At 41.6% G+C, this 15,178-nt stretch overlaps 1 protein-coding gene across 1 annotated transcript in view; it reads right to left on the bottom strand.

Moving 5' to 3' along the window:
- Window positions 1-15,178, bottom strand: part of zfhx3b (zinc finger homeobox 3b) — a 402,832-nt gene that overhangs the window by 201,663 nt on the left and 185,991 nt on the right. Inside the window, exon 5 of the mRNA XM_086024981.1 lies at window positions 9,256-9,312. The gene's annotated coding sequence lies outside the window, so the exon portion shown is untranslated. The remainder of the gene's footprint in view (window positions 1-9,255; window positions 9,313-15,178) is intronic.

The raw sequence follows: 15,178 nt of genomic DNA, 5'->3' as shown, positions 1-15,178 counted from the left end.
GTTTTTTAGCATGGAGTTATTGTTTTTGAATAGTTTCAAACAATATAAACGTGCCTAGCTGTTGTGTGTACGAGTCTATGAATTGGAGTAGAAAGGAGTTTTTTTTTTTTTTTTTTTAATCAATTCCAAGAGGAAATAGGTCATTTCAGTGGTTGCAAGCTATTAAACACACAGACTGGACCGAGGACATAATCAAGATCGCTGGTAAGCTACTGTGGCCATTCGGTTTAACTTAACCTCTATGTCTTCAAATGTTGAGCAAGTGGTCAGGAATTGTGTAATAATGGCAAGGTGTTTGCTACCAGTGCTAGCTACCAACTATGAGCTAATTCATTCAGCGATGAGCTTGAGTGCACAGTCGCTCCATGTAACTCAAGCTCTTTATTCGTTAGAATTATTGTTTGCGATGTTTACCTTAGCCATTTGCCCCAGTGCATCCTAGAACACCTCAGCAACTCAAAAGTAGGCCTACAATGCGGGATCCGAGATATTACATCAATTTGATTCTCAGTTCTCCTTTAAATAGTACAGCAAGCAGCAAAACAAACCAGCAGACTAGCTGCTATGTTATTCACCCTTCCATGCAAGTAGAGCTAGCTGTGAGGATGTAGTTCTCCTTTCTGTTGACAATGAGAGGTAGAGGTCATTGCACCCCTCACTACATTGCGTTGCATGAACAACATTGCCCCTCTCACCTCAATCAGTTTATTTCATCCCGAAGTAAGCCCATTTGAAACTTTTAATGAAATAAAACGCATAATAACAAATGCAGAAATAAAATAACACAATATTGAATGCAATGGTACTTGAAGCACCGTGGCTTCTCCTCAATGCTTCAGGTTGCCAGATGGGTGACGGGGAATATCCTGTGATTCTGTTTATACGATTTTCATGGTCTGCATCCTATGAGGAGCAGCCAATAACACCTTCATTTTCACTTAAAATAAATGGATCCGAAATGAAATGTAGTGATTTGGCGCTCTCCTGCATACTCCCAGAGAGTCCTGGTTGAACCGAACCTAACCTGCAGATCAAGTGGATTCCTCTCCTCGTCTATTTGCGATCGTTTGGCTGCAGGGGGGAACATGCTCCACTCTGACCCCGGGGCACTCATCCAATCAGCTCGCTATCTGCTGCAAGGGCCTTCATAATAGTGACATTTTCCCACCTCGTCAATAAAGTGGTGAAAGCCACCCTCTACCCGCTACTTGACCGTTCAACTTCCCCGTGAAAAGGCTCTTTCTTTGCGTCCGTCTCCATGTCTGGCTGAAATCAATAACAGCATAGCAAAGCAAAGAGGACGATCCAAAGGCTGGGTTAACTGAAGCACGGCCTCCACTGATGGTACGAAGAGAAGCTCCTGTCTGTCTCATTCACACTGCATGGGGAGAACCCCGCCTCTTGTTTACACACATACACGGTGGTGACAAAAGTGACATATACATTAACAGATGCAAACCGTCTACTCTTTAACGACCATTGCTTGCCAATATCCATTTAGCTGCGGCAGTCACACATCAGCACACGTCTGTAGTGACTGACATAATGGCATCAGAGTGAGAACAAAATGTCTTCCGATGACGGCAGAATGAGAGAGATGGGTTACACAGAGGCCCACGACGAAATGAGTGCGGGGCTTTGTTTGGTTATGCTGTCTGAGCTGAAATTGATTTCTGCTGGAAGCATGCACCAAAAGAGTCCCTGAATTCATATGAAATGAATAGCATGCACTCGCACAGATGGGAAGGGCAGGTGGAGAAAGGAGCAGAAGGTGAAAAAATTGAAGGGGAAAATGATGGCTGGAGTTCAAAATGAATATACAAATAAAAATACTGTAGGTGCATGGGGAATAGATGAGAGACAGGACGATGAATTCCACGTACGATATGTCCATACGGCATTAAAAAAACATGGACGAGTGACAGCTAAGGCCCTGGGAGAAATGGAGGATTAGAGAAAGCCACACAACACTCCTCAACCACAAACAACACGACAAAGGACTCAGCTTCTTTACAGCATATTATGGTATTGAATGGCCTATGGGGTAATTAAAACTCTACTGTGTGTAGGACACTTCCTAGAAATGTTTCAAAGCGCTTATGCAGCTGTCTCTCATAGTCTGGTGGTAGTGAACTAGAGCGTGCCAATCCTCAATCTGCTAATCTGTAGATACTGTAAATAAACAATCCAACACTCCTCCAACATGATACACATGCAACAGTGTTAAACAACGTGATCTAAGATGGACTTTCTGCCACCGACTGGGCCTCTGGACGACAGAGAGGGAGGGTGAAACCAAAATAGACACAGACTAACGGAAGTACACACACGCGTGCACACACACGGCCATAGTTGGGATTACTGTATGGCGGACAGATGTTCATCCTGTTCAACAAGAACTGGGATGCGAGAAGTTATATTACGCCCAAAGTTACACTGTAATTGTCTCCGCTGTGTAAAGAATTGCATTATACAGCATATCATCAGTGAAAAAGTCAGCACCTCCCTAGCAGGCCCATAGCTAGGGCAACATGTCCCCCCCCCCCAAGTCCAGCAGCATAAAGAGAAATGGTTTTATTTATGAAAATGCTTGCTCGACACTTTGGTTTAACTTTGTGTGAGAGCTGAAAGACACATGAGGGAGAGCATACTGAATCAACACAAATTCAACTTTGAAATGAAGTTCCTTATTAATAAAATGCATATTTCAACCTACAATATTCCCCACAAGTTAGGGATAGTGGTCTTTCAGGTGAAATGTTACACTGGACCTAAAATACGCTATAACCTTTCCAGGTGATCTTAATTCGACCTTCTCTAAACTTTTGAATGGACACGCCCAACGATTCAATGTCAAGGAGCTAAATGGCAAAATTCACAACACATTTGGTCCATGAATAGACCAATGCATTTTCTGGTTCAATTAGAATTGGTATTTCAACCGTCCTGTCATCATGCTGTTCACATTTTGACACCGTGTGACAGAGACAACACCGGACAACTGATCAACAGTATTTTGAGATTTCAATAAAAAGGAACATTGCCAAGTCGAGAGTGTCACAGAGTGTCATCATAGAGACTGGAAGATATAGAAGGTTGCTTTATGGATAAAATCCCTGTTCTGAGTTTCATCATTCAGGTCCTTCCTTCCTTGTTAAGGAACAGTAAGTTGTACAAAAAGCACTGAAACACTGACCAGTTGGACAAGTGCAAACGTTTAGAAAAGGTCAAATGAAGTTCACCTGTAAAGGTTACAGTGAACGCCAGCAAGTCGAAAGTGTTGACAAGATGATAGCACAGCTGTAAAAGGTCCTAAGGCCTCATGTACAAAGATCTGTGTGGCTTTCATAGTAAAACATGGCATGCGACCAAATCCAGAAAATGTTGCACGCATAAAAAAATCCAGATGCACGAATCTCTGCATACGCATGAATCCAAGCACGTTCCTTTTGTACATCTCAAACAATGCGGAAATGTTGGAGTACCAGACACCTCCCTCTCCGCACCCCTATATAAATCAGTTAAAACAGCGCCTGTCGTTGGGAGTAATCAATGCATGTTCAAATAATCAGATTATCAAAACATGAGTCACCAATGAAAAAAGAAGAACTTCACATAATGGGAGCTGCTAAACGAAGACGAGGCCCAAAAAAACGTTATCGAGGGGGCTTACACTTAAATTCCCAAGTTGGGGGGACACCTCTAGAGTAATAACGCCCCGTCCGCCACAAAAAATGTTTTCGGCGGCATCAAAACCGGCCGTTCACCCAGGGCATATACTGTGCTTCGCACACCATTGCATCCGCCATTCCCCAGCATCACCTCTGCGACACACAAATGGCCAAGGAGATGCTGTGGAGAGCTGCACATTCCCACGGTCTTGATGCATCTGAAATGTGAGCATCGAAAGGTGTGTACGGACCCTTTGTACATGAGGCCCTTGGACACTGGGTCCTGAATGAATTTACTTTTCACATGTCTTTCTGTCTCTCCATTCATTCACACACATGGATAATGACACAGTCTGTCCTTTCTTATTGTACACACATACTGCAAACATCACAGGCAGACCTCAGTGTGTGCTGTCATGCTGCTCATTTTGCTAATGATACCCAATGAGTAATTTTCCTTTGCAGCAAAGTGCGAGACGGAAATATGGAGCGGCGAGAACAAACTCCTCCTCACGGATTCATCCCTCTTGACAACAGGGACAAGCTGGGGTAAGGCTTCTCCAATGTGCCCACTCTGATATTCATGGTTTTAGGGAAATTGTATTGGACGACACGTGTTGGCAAGCTCCGGGGTGTTTTCCCGTTAAGAGAGGCAAGTCAGTGGGAATGAAAGCATCGTTAAGGGTCGCCCGCAGGGTTGCTAATTTATGCAAATTAATTTCTCAGAGTGAAGTGAAAGGAGAGGGAGCGGGTGCCAAAGCTTGGCCAGCAGTCAACATCGGGCAGCGCTCTGCTTTGGTGGTCCGGGAAGTTTCGCAGAGTGAGCCAGGGACGACTGCCAAGCCACAGTGACGAAGACTCCACACAGTGTACCAGCCCTCTTCTTGGCAAAGCCGGCGGCCAATCAGGTCGGCGGCGGCTCTCTCGACGAAGAATAACATGGCACGCTGGCCCTCTCGCCGCCCCGCCTCCTCCCGCTGCTGCACCACGGCTGCCCAGAAGGATTTTCTAAACATTTTGCCAGGGGATCAATACCTGTATTGATCAACCATTGTGAGAGTGATCCGTCTAAAACCCCGAGCAGCCTGGGAGCTGGGAGGAGCGAAAGAGAGAGGCTGCAGAGAGGATGGAGAAAGAGAGAGTCTGCAGCCACAGCGAAAAGGAGAAGAGGTACAAGGGAGGAGAGGGGCAATCCGAGCGAGCGGCGGACGCAGAGCCCGGCAGGTTGGGATGCCGGTTTCGGACTATGCTGCCCGGCCACTGGGATTGGGCTGAAGCCTATGGTAATTGCTTTCTCATTAAGCGCGGGCGAGGGAGGGTGACTAATGACTACTGCGCAAAGTACGCGGCTAAGTGATAGATGAAGCAATAATGCCAAGAAATTCCCGTGTTTGTGCAAGAATGGAGTTTCACTCCACACCTGAGGTTGCTAATGCTTCTAATACTCCTGGCCTGTTACGACGCACTCTCAGGTATATCGTTGCATGTGTGTGGTGAGCATGACTGCGTGAGGCTATAAGGAGATTAGCTTGAAAGAGGTAAGGTCAGGAGACAATTATAGTTCTGAAAACTAAGAAAATCATGGAAACTGATTTATCTACTGTACTTCAAACACTGTTTCTGTTGTGTCTAGAGAGAAACTCATCGATCATTTTTCTGCCACTGAAACACAATTTGGACACAAGAGGCCCAACATGTACTGAGCTCACATGTTCAACTGCAACAATAACACCTAAACTGGAAATGTTGGAGAAAACCAAGGATCTGGTGGAAAGGAATAGACCTTGTCCTGGATACCAACAGCAGGAAGGAACAAATGCATCCATTTATGTGTCAAATGTCATTTCTATTTAAAGCTCAAGGAAGCAAGCAAGTCACTGTGTTTTTTGACTTTATTGGACGCGTCCGACATGGAATACAGTACAGGGATATTTTTTTTACTTCCTAGTTTGTGGAAATAACGCTTTTTTGGTTTTTGCTGGATTGAGTGGACTGCCCAACAAAAGCAATGAGCAATCAATGAAAGGCTTTGCTCTGTGCTGGACCTGAAGGAGGGTTTCCAAAACCCTCTGGGATACCTCCCACCCACCACCAGATGCTAAACCGAAATCAAGATTGTATTGATTGGTTTTAAATGTGGTGTCCTCGCGCGAAATTGAGGCTTTGAGAGAGACAACATTCGTAGCTGTCCAAGCTTTTTTGGAAGACCTTGCAGTCAATGCCACTGGAGCTGTGGTGTGGGAAAGCACTTGTGCAAAACTGATTTTTTTTTAAATGAAAATAAAGAATAATGTCCATCATAGACATTGTAAACATGCTGTACAGTTGTGGCTCATTGAAACAGGAAGCTCTGCTGTGACAACAGGAAATGATGGCAGGTGGTCCGCTGTCTAGGTTTTGTTTTTTTCTTCTCGTTCCAGATCATCACATCACATTCTCACTCGGGCAGCGACTGTAACTACAAATACATTTAAAGGGGAAGTCAACCCAGAAATATTCTATACAATAATACGTTCCATGCCTCTCCACTAGTGTAAACATGGCATTCAGATTAATATTGCATTTGTGGAATGTGAGCTAAGCAGCAAACTAGAGTATAGATGGTTACATATCATTGCTGTTGGGCAGAAATCCTGAATATTCTAATATTTTCAATTTCAATGTCATTTTTTTTCCACAAATTCATACTATTGGTCTGTCCCCATGCTGTCTATTATTTTCAGATATTATTAACCAATTTAAAGTGTCAGAAATAATTTGAGAACAAATTGACTTACTCTTATATTCTTAAAATGTCTGAGAAGTGCTGTAAAATTCCGCCTTTTTCTAACTTTGCGGGAGCCATGGAGCATTGCAGCATTATGTCACCTCAAGATTGAAGGTCTGGATGTATTTACTAGTGAAAATAGTTAGGCCGGGTACATTTGAGTCAGCCTGTTTAGTTTAAATGTATTGCTGTCATGCTTTGGTGCAGAAGGAAGGAGTCAGCCACAAAGGTAAGTGCGTGCTGATTCATTTCCGCCCATTAAACTGCTTTGTCAGCTCATTGTTTTCAATGTTGCATTTATTGCACCACTTATCGCTCTATGACCTTTGACTTTTGGAAGATATGTTTGCTTTTGTACGTATTAAGGGATTTTTGTCTGTTTGGGGGATTGGTGTGAGTGCAGACATTGATGTGTACTGCAGACCATTTTAATCAATGACTGTAATAAATTACTGACTCTATTAAATTTGAAAATGAAAATTATTTTGGGGTGCTGTTGCATTGATATTAGTTTTTGACGGTATATGATAGCAATATAAATGATAATACTAACTTGAATGATGCAGTATTTGGTTACTCAAGCAAGTTTTCATGGGAAGTAGTGATTTTGGAGATGCAAGGATGCACATTTAACGAGTTCCATATCAGCAAATAATACTAGTACAGTATATTTCAGATCTTAAAATGTTGAACATAGTATCTATCATTAGCACAAGAACTTATTCCACTACTATAGGCTTGTAGCACATTCAACAACAGTAACTTGTTGATTCATACAATGTGTACATTGTGTGCATGACGGTTGTTTGTGCATATTGTTTGTGAGTATTGGTAATGAATTGTTTCAGATGCATGTTAAAAAATTGAAAGGAAATAGGATTTCGAATGGATTCCACATGCAACTCATGACAGTTTTCATTGAAAGGACAATGATCACATTTTGACATTCCCCATAAGGACAATATGCTAAAAGCTGCTGAGTTCAAAACACTAACGCTACAATCCCAGTGGTGTGTAATTTCTTCCCATTTGCATCAGTGCCACGCCATATAATCACAAGCTTCATTTCAAGGAGATAAACGCTATGAAATGTTATCACCTTGCACATTTGATTCATGTCCTTTCAAAGCGGCCTCTTCTTATTTGCTTTCATCCCTTCCGTTTGATTCTGCTCTCGAATAAAGCTAACTCTTGGATGGGTGCCAAACAATAAATGAGTATCTTCATTAGACACATCACATCCAAATTAGCATTCAATTAACAGGCCAGTCAACCTCATCTAATTAAGCAATTAGGCCTCGCGTGTTGACAGAAAAGCTAACAAAAGCGCACAAGTCCCGTGGGAAAAAGCTTGAACGCTGCAGAGGAGAAACGGTGAGAATGAGATGCTCGTTCCAGAAGGACAGGGGAAGATGGGAAACTGGAAAATACCTCTCAAAGGAAATGCACTGACATCACATCCTGCTCAAGCCAGACATCCTTTAGGAAATGAATGAAGGATTCAGCTAATTGGTTGTGTCTCACTCACAAGGTTTAACTTTGAAATGTAACTGAGCAGCAGTGGGAAATCCATTATTCTTAATCCACTTGATTGGTTTTATTAATTGGTCAGTTCAGTTGATTACGCACAAATGATCTAAATCTGTTAGAAGTATGGCCATAAAACACTGATAAACATATTCTTGTACCAAAGATAACACCGCTTAACACATTTCTATTTTTTTTTTTAATAAGAGAACCTGCCCTCGTTTTCTCAGGTTTTTATGATAATAATAATAATAATAACAATAATAATAATAATAATAATAATAAGTGTTATTATTATAATTATAATTATAATAATAAATATATTTAGCAATATTTACCAATTAAGGGTTAGGTTCGGCAACAGGTGGATTTTTTTTTCGGAAACGTCATACGTCTAAATTACAATGCATGGTATTACCAGTATTGTGCACACGCTTATCGGTCAAAAAAAATGACAATATCTCAAAAAACTGATGGGCTGGAAAAAAAGTAAAGACAGTATTGAAATTGGCGTCAAAAATACATTTTGGACTCATGAAGCAATCTCTGATTAAAATATACTGTTGACGAGTCTAAATGTAGAAGAGTTTTTGTATGTGTGCGGGGAAAGTGGCACTTTTAGTACAAAAACAACTGGATGATATATAATACTTAAGAAAATCTTTAATTAATGTTTATATACAAAGTATTTCACACAATTGTATTTTGTTGGTTAAGCTCAAAAAACAAGTTCAAATTGTTTCAACTTTGATGCTTTTAAAGGGGGAGTTTTTTTTATTAAAAAAATCATCTTATTTCTTCAAACAGACATTATAATTTGACAGTAGTGCACAATAAATGTGAAAAAAAATCAGATGTCTCTGGTCCCATCTTGTGCCTCTAAATTAAGACACCACTGCACCCAAGGAATAACAACCAATCAGCGTGTTAGATTCGGCTCAAGTCACATTCGTAATCATCTGTGCCAAAGAGGCCTAATCTAACGAGACAGAAGGTGTGACTTGCATGATGTCAATCACACCGATGCGGCGTCACAAAAATACAACTTTAGACCAATAAAATGTTGTGTTATACTAACACACCATTATGTATAAGGTACTTTTCTGCGGTATTGAGGGAACAGGTAGAAAATTGTCGACTCAGTGCACATGGCGCTCACACAGTTGCATTGATCCATATTTTAGTGGCAAAAATTCCAGTTTCCCGTTCCAAAGTTAAAACCGTGTTTTACTTTTAATTTGACTTTTTATTCTAAATGCTTGTGTGAGTCTGCTACGGGGTGGCACGTACCTTTTGATCACAGTAGTTTGCAGGCTATTCAAACGGCTACTTCACAGAAGGCAAAACCTATGAGAGAAATAAACGTTGCATGTCAGAAGGTAACAGACAGGATAGTACATTTTCCAAGCAGAGACATCTCGTCTGATGTTCCTCGTTAGAATATACACCAATGACCGCTTTTGCTTTCAACTCTCGCCATCGTAATATCTAAAGGTCTGGTGTCTTATGGTGTGCCAGTCCAGAACGCAGTGGAGAATCCCATTAATGCAAAGAGTAAATGTCGGAACAAGGTCATCTAATTGTGTCATTACTAATTCATGTTTATTAATGCAGTGATGTAAGATGGCCTCTAAAAGTGGACATGGTTTGTCTGGAGTCATCATGTAAGGCTAATTCTTGGCTGATGAGGTCTGCAGGCAATATGGGCCGCATATGGTGGCTGTGGGGCATCTGGTGCGTGTAGTGACAGTGCCAAGTGGTGTGTGAGTTAAACATGGAGGCAGTGGGGGTGACTGATGGTGCTGGTGTCTTCCATTGGCCCCGTGCCAGTCCCCCGCCGCCCCCTCACACAGAGTCCCCAGTGCCCCAGCCCCTCACTACTCCAGAGCCTCTGGGCAAGTGCTCTGTTATTGTTTTCACTGGTAAGCAATTAGCAGCACTTAAGATTTATTTAGTCATGCTTTAATGTGCGCTGATTAGCTGGGGGCCCAAACAAGCCCCCTTCACTGCGTCACCTTGTCGCTCGCGTTGGCGGCAGACTGTGAGGGAATGCAAGGGAGTGTAAGGGAGGGGGCCATGGTGGAGCCGAGCGAGAGGGATTACATGAGCGCTAGTGCATCAGTACTTTTTTTTTTTTTTTTTTTAAGAGATCTTCAGGGGCCTGTTGGCTGAACACAGAGCAAGAGGAAAGGGCAAATACAGCCCAGTTACACTTTTATAGAATGCTTTGTGGAAAAACACCCTTGACGCCCTCCGTGTCCTGCCAGCTCCGTTTGTCATTTGGCCCAGGGGGCTCCGGTGGCCAGTCACATGACCACCGGAATGACCTTAAAGGGCAGCTGGAAGCCACTCCCACTAGCTGGACTGCTCTTCGGAGGAGGCTGTTTGGGTGAGTGCATAATGTGAGATACATATGGCCCTCAGGGTGCCATCAAGAGAAAAAAAAAAGGGGGGGGGAGGGTGGTGATACAGAAGAAATCAGGTCAAAGAGATTATTCACTAGCTTCTAAGCAAAAAAATGAAAGACAAAGAAAATGATAAATGATCTCATGTTGTTGGTATGTAATGCTTTGGGGGATTCCACACAATATCCAGCAATATGAATTATTTTTATGTCATAGATTTGTTATACATGTCAGAGCATCCTTTATTAAGACGGAAGGATTTTGTGATTGGAGTCGCATTAGCTTGGGCTTTGTGTCTGACGCGTTTGGCAATTTGCTGTACTACTTGCTTTGGTTGTTTGAGTTTATTACCTTTTTCTGCTCTGCACGCTGGCCAAGAAACATGTTCAAGTCAAACAATTCAAGATGTTCATTGACACTCCCAGTTCAAGACTGTCAAACTAAACTTAAAAACAAAGCAAATTACTCGTGCAATGAAAACAACAACTATACATAGCCTCCACGAAGAACGACTAAAATAAAGGCGCGTTCCCATTACAGGTTCCAGAACGGCCTGGCCAAGCCTGAGCCTGGCCTCTGCTGCTTCTCCATTCCAGCAGGCACCAATTATTTGGGGGCGGGATCAACTGACCTGTGCGAGACTCTATTGCACATTTGCAGTGTACGGGGTTCTGCCACAAGATTTCATGATCGGATGAGTCTCAGCCACTCAAGTGAATGAGAGTGAGTCCCGTCCGTCAATATATTGCCATTTTTGTCTTTATGGTAGACCACGTCCTCTTTCTGACATGGTACAATGTGCAGCTGCCCTAAAGAGGCAAGTGTATATAATAAATGAAAAGACGGGGCTTGCTCTCATTCACTTTAATGGACCCATCCAAGTGAAGTGGCCCAGTTTATTTATTTTTTTTCATTATTATTTGACATATATGGTATTATTTGTGGTTAAATAAAACACCGACAAAATTGGGTTGGGCCATTTTATACCCAATATGGGTTATTTTTGACCCAAGTGTAGTACTGCATTTGTATGATTTGGCGGCACCTGACCGTCTTGCTCACTTAAAACCAGGAATTGGACATGTGCGGGTGGAGTGCCTTGATACATCACTTAAAGAAATGCCCACATCTGACGGCCAATCAGATGCCACGGACATCACGGCCCTCCTCGGCTTGCGTTCTCGAACCAGGTTGGAAGAGATTCTGAGGAAATGTTCCTCGCACGGCCACAAAAAAGTGTAATGGAAAAGCCACCACAGAGTGCTGTTTCGGGATACAACCAGTACAATGGAAAAGGGCCATGCAGTCTACTGAGGAATGAGGAGTCCCGACGTATATCTGTATGTCAGCATGCCCGTGATTCTCATGAGGATAAGCGGTTCGCAGAGATGGATGGATGGATGTATTGTACTGCCCTAGAAAAGGTGGCAAAGGCGTGCAAACCACAAAAGAAAGAGCATCAAAAATGCATTAATGACTGACAAAAACAGTTTCATCTTTCCTTTATATTCATTTTAAGTATTTATTTATTTTTATAAAATACAATACTATACAGTGCTATTTTTCTCATTAAAAAGACATTACTGTTTTCTGGGGGAGGCTGGAACAAATGACTGATATTTCCATCCATTTCAATGGGGAAAGATGATTTGAGATACAAATGTTTTCAGATAAGGGTGTGTCACAGAACAAATTAAACTCAACAGAGCAGGATTAGTATTTGCTGTTTCATAATTGACACTATCTTCTTGGACTAGAAATACATTTTCCTGTTGTGACTGTGACAATAGCTGTGAGCAGATGGAGGTCAAACGCAAGTTCAACTGCATGTGTACAGCTATACATATGCATATAGACAAGCCATCCATCTTTGTAAGTTAGAGCGGTATGGAGAGAATGGAAAAGCTCAAAAGCAAAGACAGAAAAAAAAATTGCTGATGCCAGATTTTATCAGCGACATTTTTTGTGTCGAGTGCTGACTGTTAGATGCTCTCTAATCATTGCACGGCTGTACACCTCCTCACTGAACTATTGCCTAAAATCGCTGTGCAGTCTAGATGAACGGTGCTGTAAATGAAATATAGCTGTCCATTTTATCTCAGGGAGGGGGCGCATGATGCTCAAAACCAATCAGAATCTTACAGGCTAACCCATGACCTTTTTTCCCCATCTCAATATGACAAGCATTATCTTGCAGAAAATTAGAAGCGTCTTGCTATTGTTCAAAGGCAGAAGCAGGTGCAGGTTATTTCAAGATAATACGCCTTGGCGTTCGCTACAAAGGCCCACCACGCACAAAAGAGAAATATTCCTCCTTAAGTCATGTGTCTGCATTCATGCACATACATGTAAAGTGATTCATCTTGATTGTTCACGACTACTGCATCTCTCATATGTGAAGCGGTGAACCATTTGTTGGGCAAGCAGGTTTCTCTAAAATCATTTGTAGAGTATAATAACGTGAGCACTGCTTTAAAGCGTATTCTCAAGCACCAATTTTGAAAGGTAATGAAGGTAGATGATTAGATCATGTTAATTTTGTTGGTCTCCACAGGCAACTGGCTCATTGCTGGCATTCTGAACATGGGTAGTGAGAGAAATAATATCCCGGTGGTAAACAAAGTCAATTATGGGATGAATGTGAATGGGACTGATGTAGGTATGAAGTGATATGGCAGCTGAGCGAACATCTGTTAGCCTTTTGCACACTAAAAAACATCAGTTATCTCAATTAATCGAATCATCTTCCAGTCATCACTATTTTTAGTCAGTTCATTACTAGAAGTTGCACTTTGGTTAACCTTGTTGAGGGTTTGCACTCTACTACACACATTTGTGTTTTTATCCATTATTTAATTCCAATAGCAAGCAATATTATTCGTAAAGTATATCTGTGTCAGAAAACTGGTAGTTTGGCTCTAATCCGGAGCATCCGATTCCGACTGCAAACTTCGGCCGACCTTCACATATAAATGGAACAATGTGATAAACGATGTGTAAGATTATATATAGAAATGTCCGTTACGTTTCCCCCAATTCTCATGCTGAGCGATAAATACTGTGTAGGATTGTATATAGATACTGTGTAAGATTATACACAGAAATGTACGGGCAAATTACAACTTTTGTCAAATTCAGCACAGCCCGGGGTTGACAGGTATGCACACTACAAAGTTTTCTCCTTTCGAAGAAATTCCCCTGGAGTCACAACGTACTTTCCCAGTCTTCTGCAACACCTTCATGCATTTCTTATTCTTCTTCTTCTTTCATGGCCATCGTTGGGAAAGAAGGGAGAAAAAAATGACACAGCGGAAGAGTTGCTCCAGCACCGGCTAGGAACTGTCAGATGCTCATGGACATTGAGAGCTGGCGTGTTGTCATCATCAAGCAGTTGTACGAGACATCCTGCCACAACTTTCACCTCAGGACCTCTTCGTAGACATACTAGTTGACCTTCTGGCCCACGTTGAAGGGGTAAATTCATAGTTTGTGTTTGAATTACTGTATAAATTTAGTGACACGGGTACTTTACAAACACGCCTCATAGTATTGTCATACATCTATCTTTTTTTTTAATAAATTAATGCTGTATATAGTTACGAAACAACCATTCAATGCTAATTCAAATAATAAACATTACATTCTAAAAAAGGCAGACAATTTCACTAAAAATGAAAATGTTTTTGTCATTTAAGTTGACCTCCATAGTTAATAAATATTCTGATTAGCAGGAATCTATATACGTGTATGGTAAATAAACAAAACACAAAATACATTCACTGACTGCAACAATGGTTAATCCTAATGATTAATCATCTAAAGTGACTCCATTAGAATTGACACCATCAGTGATATGCTAATTTAAAACTATGTTGTAAACTGTTGTGGCTGTAGTATGCAGAGGTGGAAAACTGCAGTTCATCATACTGATAATCTCTAATATACTGTCCCTCTCACCTCATGTTGCTGAATATGGTGAATAAATAAATGAAATAATAAATAATGTAAATATGAAGAAGCACCTTTCAAAATGATGCGGTGCAGTTCTACACCACTGCAAACCACAGCTATATGAATAAATGTAATGTTCATATCTCTCTGCCAAAACTGAGCATTAATACCAACGTAAGGGCAGATTATGTATTACCACTCCTGTGTTGAAAAACAGTATGAGTTAAAGGGTGATTATTTGCTGCTAAAAAAGTGCACCTTGATCACAAAACTTTATGTTAAATGTATATTCAGAATGTTAATGTGGACCATCCAAGCATAAAAAGAAACTGACCATGAATTTGAAGTAGCTAACAGACATGTAAATTTCTTCCTGTCCTCAAACAGCAGGAACTCGGTGGTTCTATCCAACACGTGTCAACCGTGGGCTACGCATCCAAAATAAGTGAATATATTAACATTTTTGTTCTCTTTCTGCACCTTTAGCACATGTTATTATCCATTATGCTGCATGTGTAATGTTACGGAGGGTCACAGGCTAGTACTGTTTAAATGTTATATTTCCATGATTGGTTCATTTTCTCCATTTCCTGTTCATTGTGGGAGAGCCGGCTTCATTGTCTGAGGCTGGATTCTGCTGGGCCCTCGGAGGGGCCATCCCCAGGGAGCACTGCATCTTTTATTAATCAGAGGCACTGTGCTACAGCCCTGCTTATCTAATTTAGCAGCCCGCCTCAGCTTCAGCTATGTCGGGCTCGGTCTGGAAAGGAGGAGCTGGGGTGCGGGGTGACTCTTGGTTGGAGATTGGATGGGGGTTGGGGTGCCGCCTTTATTTATTTATTTTTTTCCATATTGTG

This window comes from Filicampus tigris, chromosome 3, assembly GCF_054856515.1.
Source record: "Filicampus tigris isolate MCC_2025a chromosome 3, RoL_Ftig_1.0, whole genome shotgun sequence".
NCBI lineage: Eukaryota > Metazoa > Chordata > Actinopteri > Syngnathiformes > Syngnathidae > Filicampus > Filicampus tigris.
The sequence above is the reverse complement of the archived record's forward strand: the minus strand, read 5'-3'. Positions and strand labels throughout refer to the sequence as shown.